This window comes from Mytilus trossulus, chromosome 13 (genome assembly GCF_036588685.1).
Source record: "Mytilus trossulus isolate FHL-02 chromosome 13, PNRI_Mtr1.1.1.hap1, whole genome shotgun sequence".
In the NCBI taxonomy this organism is placed as follows: domain Eukaryota; kingdom Metazoa; phylum Mollusca; class Bivalvia; order Mytilida; family Mytilidae; genus Mytilus; species Mytilus trossulus.
The window spans coordinates 16,305,078-16,319,965 of NC_086385.1; the positions used below are offsets into that span (position 1 = coordinate 16,305,078).

The window sequence follows — 14,888 nt, forward strand, 5'->3', positions numbered from 1 at the left end:
GCGCCTGCATTATATCATTGTCATATGCCATCTTTTCAGTGGAATAATCTTTTTCTTTGTATAAAACATAATCATTGCCTTAAATCTTTTATGTAAAAAAGACGTGTTGCAGAATGCATAATCTACCTAAAATAAACTTTTCTATTTCAACTTATAATTTTGCATATAGAACAGTTTACTAGCTTATAAATGTTGTGGTTCTACAGCACTTTTTTGGATTAATCTCACGGGATATCGGGAACGCTGAAATCCTAGTAATATAAAGATTAAGAAATTTATCAGATAATGATAATATATAGTTTTGAAAAATTTAGAAGTGCCCATGCAGTGAGTAACTTGGAGGGAAGCGAAGATTCCCCATGGGTACACTAAGTTGGTTGCCTGAGCAATGATTCATTGGGCAAGTTTTGACCATGAAGATTGAGACTATATATTAATTCATGCACATTAAAGACGCATTATAAAGGTTACAAAAAAGAGTAGCCATTTCTGTGCTGATAGGGCATAAAATCCATTCAATCAGTTGAATAACTTTAATTTATATAACGATCAAGACCTTCTTCCCCTTTTTGCCAATTATTAACCCAGAGTTACTGATAAACTATAAGGACATACAAAAAAACTTTTAGGAAGAAGACTTTTAAACCCAGGAGCAAAACAATGCATAAGCTCAGAGAGAAAACTGAATTTACTATGACAACATGACATTTTGAGAACCAAATTCACCATGACAACAGAAATTATTTTGAGAACAAAAATTACCATGACAACAGACACTTTGAGACTTAAACTCACTTTAAAATCTTCTGTATTTGCTTTTAAATCAGATTTCAAGGAAATGCATAAAAAGTTTGAAACAATAATTGAGATCATAAGAAATTCTATCAAGTTTGTTTAAAACTGAAGACGTAAGTTTTTCAGGGGAAACTTGTTACATGTATACTTGATTCTAAAATAAAATTGTACTTAATTTTTCCACAACATTCCACTACATACACGACACACAATGTCTAACCTTTTTTCAACAAATTTTTCAGTGTGATCAATTTCAACAGCTGGTTTCTGAACGACACAATGGTAAAAAATGTATTTCTAATTTTTATTTGTTCAAATATTTATCCTAGATCTATATTTTGTAAAAAATAGATCTACCGTATAGATTGTAATAATAATCTTAGAAAAAGATTTTCATGGAGTTAAAATTCTACGTACAAAGATGTTGATATAAATTAAATAAATAATTTTCTACTTACGACATTTCAAGAAATGAATATCTTTGTCCATCGTAAATAATATATAACTGATTTAGAAACTTGATGTGACAAAAATCCAATATCAATTCAACAATTCATTAATGTTGTTGTCCATTCAAAAATGACTTAATGCAATTGAAAAAAATGCAACAGTCTTTATTAACAGGATAAGCTTATAGAATGTCCATGGAGAGCTTAAATCTATTTAATTATGTAGCATATAAGGAAATTCTCATGATAATTTGACTTACTATTGAACAAGGTATATGATGCTTGCGATAAATTTATGTTCGGAAAGACACCTTTAAATTCCTTCACAGGGATCCTTTCAACGGATTAATCTGTGGAAATTTTAAACAGATTGACAACTATCCCGTCTTTTTGATTAACATAACGTATCATTGAGTTCAATTACAGAAAAAATAAATAATTTGTTTATCTTTTGTTTCACTGACTAGGTGGTAATAAAACTCTGTTTTCCGCTGGAATGGATTTAAATAGCCATATATTCCACAACGTCACAACGAAAGAACATTTACAGACGAGAACAAATAAGCGCCATCTATGGGTTAATGAAATAACGACGGAATGCAAATATCATCAATTAATTCTCTCTATTCCTGAATCTTGTTAACTTTGCTATTAAAATGTAGTTATCGTGAAAAAATCCATACATTTTCCAACCGGAGGAAATTTTCTAGTAATTCATTTTCGCTTTTAACTAATTGGCATTTACAAGTAAATCCATGCATGTAGAGCCTTCCCAATTAAAAGTTAAACCCCTTAAATAGTCAACCATCAGGCCACTCGTACATTATTTTTAGATTAACATCTTGTTACGACTGCTTCAGATCTTGATTTATAATGGAACGTACAATTTTGTAGATTAAAGAAATTCAAAAGTTGACTGAAACTCAGTAATACTTCAAATTTTAAAACAATTGTGCAGATCTAATGTAGAAATTTTGTTTTCATGAAAAACCTAATGGAAACAATTATAAAAACAAAGACAAAAGGCGCAAAAGAAACCAATGAACAGTTTAATTTTTAAATCATACATAGAAGAAAAAAATTGAATATTAAAATACATGCATCACTAGAGCCTTCCCAAATTAAAGTTAAACCCATTAAATAGTCAACCATCAAGCCACTCTAACATTATATTTAGATCAACATCTTGTAACGACTGTTTCTGATCTTAACTTATAATGGAACAATTTTGTATATGAAGAAATTAAATAATACTAAGATATATACCAGTGGTAGATCTAGAAGTTGTCGTAAGGGAGGGACCACTGACTCAGCCTATGAGGGGCTGCTCCAGACTACTCTGAGATTCCCTATATTATCAACCAAATTTTTCCCACAGAAGTCAGTTGTTAGTTCAATTTTCAATCTAGGAATTTGAATGTCCCTCTGGTATATGTCACCCCTCTTTTATAGGTTCTGCTATTCATACAATTTTGTGGTATGATTGCCAACAAGACATATATCTTTTCACACTTACATGTAAGGCTGCTGATTTCAACCAATATTATCTGTGTAACATAATCTTAACTTCAACTAAAGTACCGTGTTTAAAATTCAAAAAATTATTATGTTTATTCAGAAGACTAAACAAAACGATCAACTGGTAGGATTTCATGATTTTTTTTTAAACAGATATATCCATGCATGCATCAGATATCATTATCATTATTGATACTCAGAGTCTCAGACACCCTCTAATTTGTCTTTTCAGAATCTAAAGGACTATGGGTAATTTCATTGTTCGTACACCAAAATTAAAATAACGTCACATCATTGGTTTAATTTCCATTGTTTATGACAATTTTAACCAATCATAACATTTTGGTGTTCACTCTTGAAAACATTACCCAGGATGCATTAGATTCTTAAAGGGCCAATTGTTTGCTTTAATTAAAACCTCACCATAATTTCTGAATTGACAGCACCTGAACCATTTCTGTTGTAAAATTGTCACCTATATTAGAATAGCTATTAATACTGTTGAGAGCTGAGCTTACATGAAATCCATTCATTTATTGAACTACTATCTAGCATCAGTTCATTAAAAGGATTTTCCATTTTCCCTCTCAAATCCCAAAGAAAAATGACAAACGACACAGGAGTTAGAAATCTATAACTTATTAAAGACTTGATGTTCAATTTCTGATCTGAAGTCTGTCTATTTATTAATAAATGAAGTTAATTTATAACCCGTATCTAAAATCTATGACCATATTCTATGGTTTAATGATGGGTCTGTCATCAGAGGAGAAATAAACAATAGTAACCTGTTCATACAATTAACTTAATAGATTATAGACCAATATTCCACAGAATACTCATTGGAAAATCTCGGGGATTTTCACACATTTAAAAATTTACTAATCTTGATCTACTGGATTAACAGTGTTATTACATTGAAATTCCTAATTTTGGAGATTATTTTTATGGAACTCCAGTGGGATTGCATTGGAATATTATTTCCACTGAATTCCAGTGGAATTCCTCTGGAAGTTCAACTGGATTAACCCTATTAAAAAATCTATGACCATATTCTATGGTTTAATGATGGGTCTGTCATCAGAAGAGAAATAAACAACAGTAACCTGTTCATACAATTAACTTAATAGATAATAGAAAAATATTCCACAGAATATTTCGTGGAAAATTTCAGGAACTTTCTTTTAAAAATTCACTGATCTTCTACTGTAATCAAAGGTAAATATTACATTGGAATTCCCAATATTCCAGATTTTTTATATGAACCTGATTCCATTAGAATATTTTTCCACTGTATTCCAATGGAATTCCTCTGGATTAACTATGAGATTAACCCCTATCAAAATATCTATGACCATATTCTATGGTTTAATGATGGGTCTGTCTTCAGAGGAGAAATAAGCAAAATTAACCTGTTCATACAACTAATTTAATAGATTATAGAACAATATTCCACAAAAAATTCATTGAAAAACTCTGGAATTTTTATTTGAAATTTCACTGATCTTCTACTGGAATAAAAGTGTTATTACATTGAAATCCCCAATTTTCCAGATTACTTTGATGAACCTAGCTCTGGTAGGATTCCATTCGAATGTTTTCCCCACTGAATACCAGTGGAATTCCACTGGAATAACAATGGGATTAACCCTATCAAAAATCTATGGTTTAACAATGGAGTTGTCATGCTAGAGGAGAAATAAAGAAAAGTGACCTGGTCATACATTTATAGAACAAATTTCCAGGTAATATTCATTGGAAAATCTCTGCAACATTTATTTGAAAGGAGTAGGTCCGGTAAGGACTCATTTTGGCCTCAAATTTCAGTTTCATCTGACGAAGGATTTGGACCACTTTTTAAACACTTAAGTGTCTATTTCACTTGATTCAATTAGTTTATGTGAAAGATTTTAACTGATTAAGTCATTAAAAACGATCCGATTGAGGCTCAAATATGAAAAATCTCAAATATGCAAAAAAACGTCACTTTTCAGATGGTTTTTGGCAAAAATGAAAGTGGCCGCATCCGTGTTCATCCACAACCTTTATATATGTTATGTATTATCATAAAATACAACTTACATTGCAATATTATGGATGCACACGAATGCGGCCACTTTCGTTTTACACGCAAACCGTCTAAAATTTTACTAAAATGATAGAATTTTGAAGATTTCAGTAATTTAGCATGACTTACTGGTGCTACAACCCGATATATGTGCATTGTATTGCCAAAAACAGCCCATATTTATGTAGCAGAAGCATTCAACTGTCCAATAAAAAACTAAAAGTTTACATTTTAACAATTTTGTAAAACTGTTATATTTTTGGGACAAAAAGGGGCCTTATGACCTACTCCTTTCACTGATCTTCTACTGGAATAACAGTGTTTTTATATTGAAATTTCAATCAAACCTCCTGTGGGATTCCATTGGAATATTGTTTCCATTGAATTCCAGTGGAAGTTCCCTGAAAAATTTGGGAATTGACATGTTCAGCAGGTCATCATAATATTCATTACACTGATCAAATCAAAAGATGCCCAAAGTAACACTGATGTAAAGTGCATAATATGCACAGTCAACAGATTTTTAAGTCCTCTTCCATCCATTATGAAAAAAATATTTTCAGTCTCTTACATTTATTTATTATCTTGCTTGACATGTTCAGATGACTAGTAGATTGTCAATAAGTCAATAAACAGTTAACAAACAAGAATGTGTCCATTGTACAAGGATGCCACAACCACACTAGTTATCCTTTTCAAAGTTGTGGTCAAAACTCTTATTTGCATCAAAATTAGAAAGATCATATCATAGAGAACATTTGTACTATCAGTTTCAAGTTGATTGGATTCCAGGATTCCAGCTTCATCCAAAACTACCTTGACCAAAAACTTTAAACTGAAGTGGGACAAACAGATAGACAGACTGCAAAAACATAATGCCCCTAAAATGGGCGGTAAATGTGATTATGAGTGAGGGCATCACTTGATACTTCAAAATTAATGATTGAAAAATCTATAAATATTTTCATGTGGACATTAAAGTTAATGAGTGTTTAAAGACCCAAACTGAGCTCATTAAGAGTGTTATTTTTCTCAAGTTAATATCAATATTATAAACACTTAAGTTTTGATTTTCAAATCAAATAAAATTAAATTAATGTTTTATTTATTGATATATTTAAATGTAGGCTATTTGGACTTTACTTAAATCAAATATATGCACAATAATTTTAATTTAAAATCAGATGAATGTCAAAAGTGCATTTAAATTGTGATATTTATTCAATTTCAATTAAATATTTTGATTTCTCCAATATTTCCTATAAACTATGAAATTATTGATGAGCTTATATTAACAGTAATAATGGGATGCCATCAGTCAGCTTAACTTTGTTCTTTTCCCCAGGGTATTATACTTTTATGGGTTGCTCAGGTAGAATAAAACTACCATTATTATTCATTCACCACCATTATAATATTCATTCACTCTACCATTATTATTCATTCATTTCTGTCAAATAATTTGAGGGATCTTGATTACATTTAGTATAATTTCAACATTTACATTGATCTAGTATTAATCAGTATATTGTTTGGCAAAAAATAATTTGATTTTTTAAAAGGAACTTTTAGAACTTGTTATTCTCTGCTTATATGTTATGTAGTTCGAGCAAATTCAACTTAATCATGCAAATACACATGAGTAATCATATAATGTCACTAATTAAACCTCAACATTTTTTCAATAGCTCAAGATAAAATTCCTATCTTCATGATGTACTAGTTTGCAGCAGCAAGAAAAAATGTTAAACACATGAAGTATTTTTGCTTTAAAATTAATAATGAGACCTCTAATCTTTGATGAGCAATTTTTTCATTATCTCAAAATTCCTTAATTGTATCTCAAAAACCTCTATTTCCACAATGATATTTCATCAATTTCTTTTTCTCTCATGAGGCCCACATGAAAAAAAAGGTTCATGTAATATCAGCAGCATTATAAGGGTAAATGCCAAACAAAAAAATTAGCACCCTCATATTGTCTTAGATTGCCTTTCTCTATCTATACATCAAAAGAAAAAGACATATATATACAAAAAATTAAGGTATGATATCGAAGCATTCAGTCTTGAACCTTCTAAAATATTAATCTTTTTAGAAGTTAGCTTAGGCCACAGAAGTTGCAGGCTCAATGAAAATCCTGAGTTCTTGCCTTCTGACCAATGCCTTGCTCTATCCAAACATCGATCAAAACAACGAAAAAAACTGAGACAGCAAAAATTTTAAATAATGACCGATATATCAAGCAATAAAGAGATGAAAACCTGTTTATCAAACCTATTGTCAATGATTTACGCTGTATAGGTCAGAAAAGAATTAATCACTGCCAATCCAGGAATGGAAAAAAGCCGTCCAATTAACAACCAAAAATAGAAACAAATTCATCCAAATAAATTCATCACTTTGCTTTATGATACAATTACAGAGAAGACATTTTACAATCAATTTATTTTGATCAATAAGAATAAAACATAATTCAAAACCTTAATCAGCGGAAAAACTTACAAGAGATTTTGGATTGTTTCAGATCATAATTTTAATGTTTTATGAATCTTCTCGTCAACTCATTAGTTCATTTATAATTTGAAGAAATAATAAAATGGATTCAATAAGTAGCTTTGTTTTTTTATTTGGCTTTTTATTGAGGTACAATAAGCATAGAAACAATTCAAAAATTTAATCAGCAGAAAAACTAAGAGAGAGATTTTCCGTCTTTTGCAAAACATAATATTAATGTTTATGAATCTTCTCATCAACTCATCAGTGCATTTATAATCTGAGGAAATAATATAAAGTATTCAATAAGTAGCTTTGTTTCTTAACTTTTTGGTTTTATTGCTGAATACTAAAAGCATAATTGTGAAATGTTTTTTCTTGTAGTCTTATATATATATCTATCTATTCTTTGAATTCTTTTTTTTATTTGCCTTTCTGAATCCTTAGAAAGCCTAATTGTGAACTTAAATGGATGTTCCAATCAGTCTAGTTACTACTTTTTCTAATAGTCATTAGAATGGTAAGCCTCACTTAATTTTTTTCCCGAGCCATTACATCAAGACAATAGAATAAAAAACACAGAAAATGCTTATTGGTTTTACAAAGTTATCGGTTGTCATTTTTCCTGGAAGTCAATCAGAGCCCACGACAAATATAGAAAAAAAACAACAAATACAATTAGTCAGCGTTTCAGTTTGCTTGTTATTTTAAGCTTCACTAACTTGATGATCCTATATAAACAAAACAAATCAATTTTCATAAAGCTAGGTCAATTAGATTCTGTACTAGTCCAGCCTAAAACGAACGCTGGCGCAAGGAAAACTATGGTTAAGGTAAAAAGGTCAATTAGATTCTGTACTAGTCCAGCCTTACACGAACGCTGGCGCAGGCTGAACTAAGGTTAAGGTTAAAAGGTCAATTAGATTCTGTACTAGTCCAGCCTTACACGAACGCTGGCGCAGGGAGAACTGATAATGGTTAAGGTTAAGGTTAAAAGGTCAATTAGATTCTGTACTAGTCCAGCCTTACACGAACGCTGGCGCAGGGAGAACTGATAATGGTTAAGGTTAAGGTTAAAAGGTCAATTAGATTCTGTACTAGTCCAGCCTTACACGAACGCTGGCGCAAGGAGAACTATGGTTAAGGTTAAGGTTAAAAGGTCAATTAGATTCTGTACTAGTCCAGCCTTACACGAACGCTGGCGCAAGGAGAACTGATAATGGTTAAGGTTAAGGTTAAAAGGTCAATTAGATTCTGTACTAGTCCAGCCTTACACGAACGCTGGCGCAAGGAGAACTATGGTTAAGGTTAAAAGGTCAATTAGATTCTGTACTATTTGAGCCTTACACGAACGAATGCTGGCGCAAGGAGAACTATGGTTAAGGTTAAGGTTAAAAGGTCAATTAGATTCTGTACTAGTTGAGCCTTATGTGAATTCTGCACAGGAAAACTAAGCTAGGTTCAGGTAAAAAGGTTGAGCCTCATGCAAATTCTGGCGCAGTGAGAACTTAAAAAGTTAAGGTAAAAAGCTCAATAAGATTCTGAATTACTTGTGCCTCATGCAAATTCTTGCGCAGGAAGAACTTAAAGGGTTAAGGTATAAAGGTCAATTTGATTCTGTACTAGTTGAGTCATTTTTATGCGAATTCTGGTGCAGGGAGAACTAAAATTAAGGTAAAAAGGTCAATAAGATTCCGTTCTTGTCGAGCCTCATGCAAATTATTGCGTAGGGAGAACTTGAACGTTAAGGTAAAAAGGTCAATTAGATTCTGTACCACTTGAGCCTCATGTGAATTCTTGCGTAGGGAGAACTTGAAGGTTAAGGTAAAAAGGTCAATTAGATTATGTACTACTTGAGCCTCATGTGAATTCTGGCACTGGGAGAACTTTAAGGTTAAGGTAAAAAGGTCAATAAGATTCTGTACTACTTGAGCCTCATGTGAATTCTTGCGTAGGGAGAACTTGAAGGTTAAGGTTAAGGTTAAAAGGTCAATTAGATTCTGTACTAGTTGAGCCTTATGTGAATTCTGCACAGGAAAACTAAGCTAGGTTCAGGTAAAAAGGTTGAGCCTCATGCAAATTCTGGCGCAGTGAGAACTTAAAAAGTTAAGGTAAAAAGCTCAATAAGATTCTGAATTACTTGTGCCTCATGCAAATTCTTGCGCAGGAAGAACTTAAAGGGTTAAGGTATAAAGGTCAATTTGATTCTGTACTAGTTGAGTCATTTTTATGCGAATTCTGGTGCAGGGAGAACTAAAATTAAGGTAAAAAGGTCAATAAGATTCCGTTCTAGTCGAGCCTCATGCAAATTATTGCGTAGGGAGAACTTGAACGTTAAGGTAAAAAGGTCAATTAGATTCTGTACCACTTGAGCCTCATGTGAATTCTTGCGTAGGGAGAACTTGAAGGTTAAGGTAAAAAGGTCAATTAGATTATGTACTACTTGAGCCTCATGTGAATTCTGGCACTGGGAGAACTTTAAGGTTAAGGTAAAAAGGTCAATAAGATTCTGTACTACTTGAGCCTCATGTGAATTCTTGCGTAGGGAGAACTTGAAGGTTAAGGTAAAAAGGTCAATTAGATTCTGTACTACTTGAGCCTCATGTGAATTCTTGCGTAGAGAGAGCTTAAAGATTAAGGTAAAAAGGTCAATTAGATTCTGTACTTCTTGAGCCTCATGTGAATTCTGGCACAGGGAGAATTTGAAGGTTAAGGTAAAAAGGTCAATTAGATTCTGTACTACTTGAGCCTCATGTGAATTTTTGCACAGGGAGAACTTAAAGGTTAAGGTAAGAAGGTCAATTAGATTCCGTACTTCTTGAGCCTCATGTGAATTCTTGCATAAGGAGAACTTAAAGGTTAAGGTCAAAAGGTCAATTAGATTCTGAATTACTTGTGCCTCATGCGAATTCTGGCGCAGGTAGAACTTAAATGTTAAGGTAAAAAGGTCAATAAGATTCTGTACTCTGTAATTTGAGATTATAGAATTAAGAAGTCACATGACAACTGATTGATTGATTATTTGTGTTTAATGCAACTTTAAGCACAATAGGCTCTATCTTGGAGGTCAGTTTTTCAAATTCTGGAAAAGTGGTGACCTAAAGATTTGATCAACAAAATTTTTGTCATATTGTTTCAAATGTTTTTAGGCCTTACATAACTTTTCTATTCTTTAAGAATTACATATCAAATTTGCTGGTTGTTTATTTTATATTGACTCTAAATGTATATATATGAATAGGTTTTTTTACACTTTAATCCTTTTTCCACTATCTAGCTAAACCATACATCATAAAATGTCTAAGTATAACTTGTCCTTCCAGCGTTATAAATTCTGAAGGAAAAACCATCATACAAAACTCATTCTTTAGATTCAGTCATAACACATGGCTGATGTTATGAAATGACGAAATCATTTCAGCTTTCATTTTTTCCATGTTATTAGGAACTCTTCTGTGTTGGAGGTAAATCAGGCGTAAGGGAACATTCACACAAACACAAAAACTTACACATATTAAATATAATCAAAATCGATACCTTCATATTTTTTGTCAAGTTTTGTATACAAATTTATATCAGTAAATGTTCTTATTATGACAACGTTGCAGCTGATATAAAGAGATTTTGATATCGCCAATTTAAATGTTTTTCTTGGTGTCAATAACTCTAAGCCTGATCATAGCAGGTTCAATGTTTTCAATGGCTATAAATGTATGATTTTTTTTGCCTGCATCATGATGTTTGCTTAAAGAAATCTCTTCAAGCTTAAAGTATCAGTGACGGAGTTCACTTTTTTTCAAATAATGTAAAAGATAAACATTGTTCTATCAAATGAACAGAATTGAAAAGAACATTTTTTTCATTTTCAAAATGGTTGTAAATCTTTTTAAAGATTTTACCTCTTTTCAGAAAATGAAAGAATAAAAATATTATTCCTGCAACACAAAATAGGATAACTAATAAATTGGGGAAAAAAATAATATTTTAGAACCATGATGCTGTGAACATTTGCTTAAGATGATGTTTCTTTAAAAATCAATTTAAATGTCACGTACATCAAACATTTAGGAAAAATAATTAAAAAAGTCAAGAAAACTGTGTGACTGAGAAATCCAATTTCTTCTAGTGTCAACTGAGTATTTTTGTGCATGAGTACAGCTAGAAGACTGTTTAAATCCTGTTAAACCAGTTTAACCAGTGCAAATGATTTGTTTAGAGGCTATTTTTCAACTTCCTTTTCTAAGAACGGCATGATGACATAAGCCCATGAGCAAATTCTGTGGCTTTTAATGCACTCATTTTCGTAAACAACACAACTTTTCAAATTAAAATGTAATGATTAGCAATCTGTTTAAACTAATTCTTCATCAGTTCTTTTAAGGCATCCAATTAAAATGAAAACATATATAAGCAAAAATTATCAGGAAACCTTACATACATTAACATCTATCGGTTAATTAACTAACAACAAAGGGAAAAAAAATTATATTTTGTTTCCTCGACAAATAAAACCATAGGCAAATGGCAGTTATAAACCGAGAACAAACTTGGATGGACTTAGAAAAACTAAGATGGCCTGATTCATGTACAAAAATATAAGATACAGCAACAAATGACATTTTCACTGAAGTACAGACCTAATTTGACTTTGGAAAGACATTTACAGAATGTTGCTGGATCAAAACATGTTGGTGGGAACCCAACTGCTTCCCCTAAACTTCACTCTGGATATTGCTACAGTGCATTTTTTAACATTATGGGTTTCACTAAATGTTCTGACAGCCATACATAAGTTTGATTGTTGGTGTTTTAATGCCACTTTTTGTTAAACGAAGCCTGAGCGCCTGGAGAAAACCTCTGACCTTCAATAGGAAAACCAACAATTATTCGGATCTAGTTAATTTTTAAGATTGGAGTAAAGTACACAAGCAGAGTTCGAAATTCACAATCATAGTTTTCAATTACAGTAATACTACTTTGGCCACTTGGTCATCTGAAGGCCCCCCATACACAATAAGCTAGTAATGGCTCATTAACTATAGTATAACTCGTCTCAAGTCTCTGATCACTCATTTATTATTCTTCAACTCATTTGCAATCACATAAAATTCATATATATTTGTCATAATCAATTGGGAATTATTCAGACATCTGAGGGTCAACCTTGTTAAACATGTAATAAACAATAAATCTGCCATTGTTAATCAAGAAGTCTAATCAATCCGTGCAATAATTCCATAGAACATGAATTCTGAGAAAAATAAAATTTGGGGAAATTGAATCTGATCAATCAACGTAATATGTATAAAAGTACTTTACGAATATTACATCGGAAAAGTAGTTGACACCACATGATCAATTTCATCGTAATGAATTCCCTTCATCATTTATCCTCGTTCAATTACAAATATGTATAAATCAGCGTAACTTATATGTACCGATTTCTCTGAGGAATAAATCTTTCTCTTAAATTAAAATTTCCATTAGATTTTTACTCAGTACAGACTGGTAGTATTGATACATGTATTTGCTATGTTAATCTACTCCATACAAATTCAAGATCAGCAATCTATCCAATATATCTCACTAATATACTTAGAACATTGCTTAATGTTGATTTTCATATTCACTTGCGTTAAATATGCAATTCCCCGGCTATTTATATATGACTGACCACCCTCTGATTGACCCAACATCATTTATAAGGACACTGGCCAGTCAAAAAGAATTGAGAAAGGAAATAGGGAATGGCGACAACAACCCGACCATAGAGCAGATGTTACAGCCGAAAGCCACCAAGACTCCCACAATTAAGTCAATGAGAACTGACGTTTGATTTCTGAATCTCTAGGTTTCAAAAATTATATATTTTACAGGATTTAACCAATATTTTTTAAAAAGCACAAACAGTAATATTATGTCAAGGCCATTTGAATTCAAAGAACAAAGAATATACTCATTTGGTATAAATACTCATTTGGTACGTAGTTAAATTATGATAAAAATAAAATTGAGAATGGAAATCAGGAGAATGTTTCAAAGAGACAACAACCCGACCATAGAAAAAAACAACAGCAGAAGATCACCAACAGGTCTTCAATGTAGCAAGAAATTCCTGCACCTGGAGATTATCTTTTCTTTAAAATCATGCAATGAAATAAAAAAATAATTTATTTAAGGAGACATTAATTTTGGATAAACCATATTGTTGGGTTAAATTGTATCATTAAAATATACCCCACATTACCCTTCTAATATATTAAAATTACATGAATAAAATATAATGACACCTTTTATATCACTTTGGTTAATAAGTCACTTTGGCGGGTTTTGTAAAAAGTTGCAGGGGTATAAAAATAATTTATTCAAGAGGACATTTATTTTGGATTAAAAATATTGTTGGGTTATAAATAAAGTTACCCTACATATATATACCTCTTGTAATGACACCTTTTAAGTACCAAGTGCCAATAAGTCACTTGTGTTTTGAAAAAAAGTTGCGGGGCCATAAGATAATTTATTCAAGAGGATATTTATTTTGGAATAACCATATTGTTGGGTTATCATAAACGTTTACCCTACATTTATATATATATACCCCATATATAAAGACACCTTTGAGCACTTATTATTAAAGTTGTAATAAGTCACTTTTGTGTTTTGAGAAAAAAAAGTTGCGGGGCATAAGATAATTTATTCAAGAGGACATTTATTTTGGATTAACCATATTTTTGGGATAATGTATTATTAAAAGTTCACCCTACATAAACGTATTCCCCTTCCAATATATTTACGTTACACATTCCACGAGTATATAATGACACTTTTTGGGCCACAAGTGCCAATAAGTCACCTTTGTGTTTAGTTAAAAACTTCCCCAACAAAGAAAAAAGAAAATCGTTGTTTCCTTAAATCATTAGAAAGCAATTTTAGCCCGCATATACCTGTATTCTTTTTACGGTTACCCATTAAAGTTTACCAATAACTTCACTAACCTTGTACTTACATTTGAGTACCATATTTGGTAAACAATTATTAGATGGTCTCAGAGTCGTCTCATTGCCACTCATACCACATCTTCTTATATCTTATTATATTTTAAAAGTTTCAGATGATTATCTTTCATTCGATTTTACAAAAATTTAAAGGCAATTGGTCTATTCTTCTTTATGCTTTGTAAATTTTATATTCTGCTTTTTATTCCTTATGTAAACATAAGAGGATGTCAAAAGAATAAAAAAGCAATCAGGGGCCCACCCTTTAAACTCCTTAATTACAGACAGATTTTGGCTATTGTTGAAGGTCACTGTTAACCTTTCTCTTTCAATGCTTGCAAAACTCTATAACACAAATATCAAGAGAAATTACAGTGATTCTACTTACAATATAATGGAATCTTATGCAACTGTTATACGAGTGAGAGGTTTAGCTAGCTATAAAACCAGATAGGTTTAATTTCACCATTTCTTACATAAGACTTAAATGCAAATCAGGAAAATGACTGTCGTTGATGTGTTTGAGCTTTTGATTTTGCCATTTGATTAGGGACTTTCCTTTTTCAA

The 14,888-nt window shown here is 31.6% G+C and overlaps 1 protein-coding gene across 7 annotated transcripts in view; it reads right to left on the reverse strand.

Moving 5' to 3' along the window:
- The window catches only part of LOC134695177 (dual specificity calcium/calmodulin-dependent 3',5'-cyclic nucleotide phosphodiesterase 1A-like), a 323,999-nt gene that overhangs the window by 44,094 nt on the left and 265,017 nt on the right, over nucleotides 1-14,888 (reverse strand). The window lies entirely within an intron of this gene.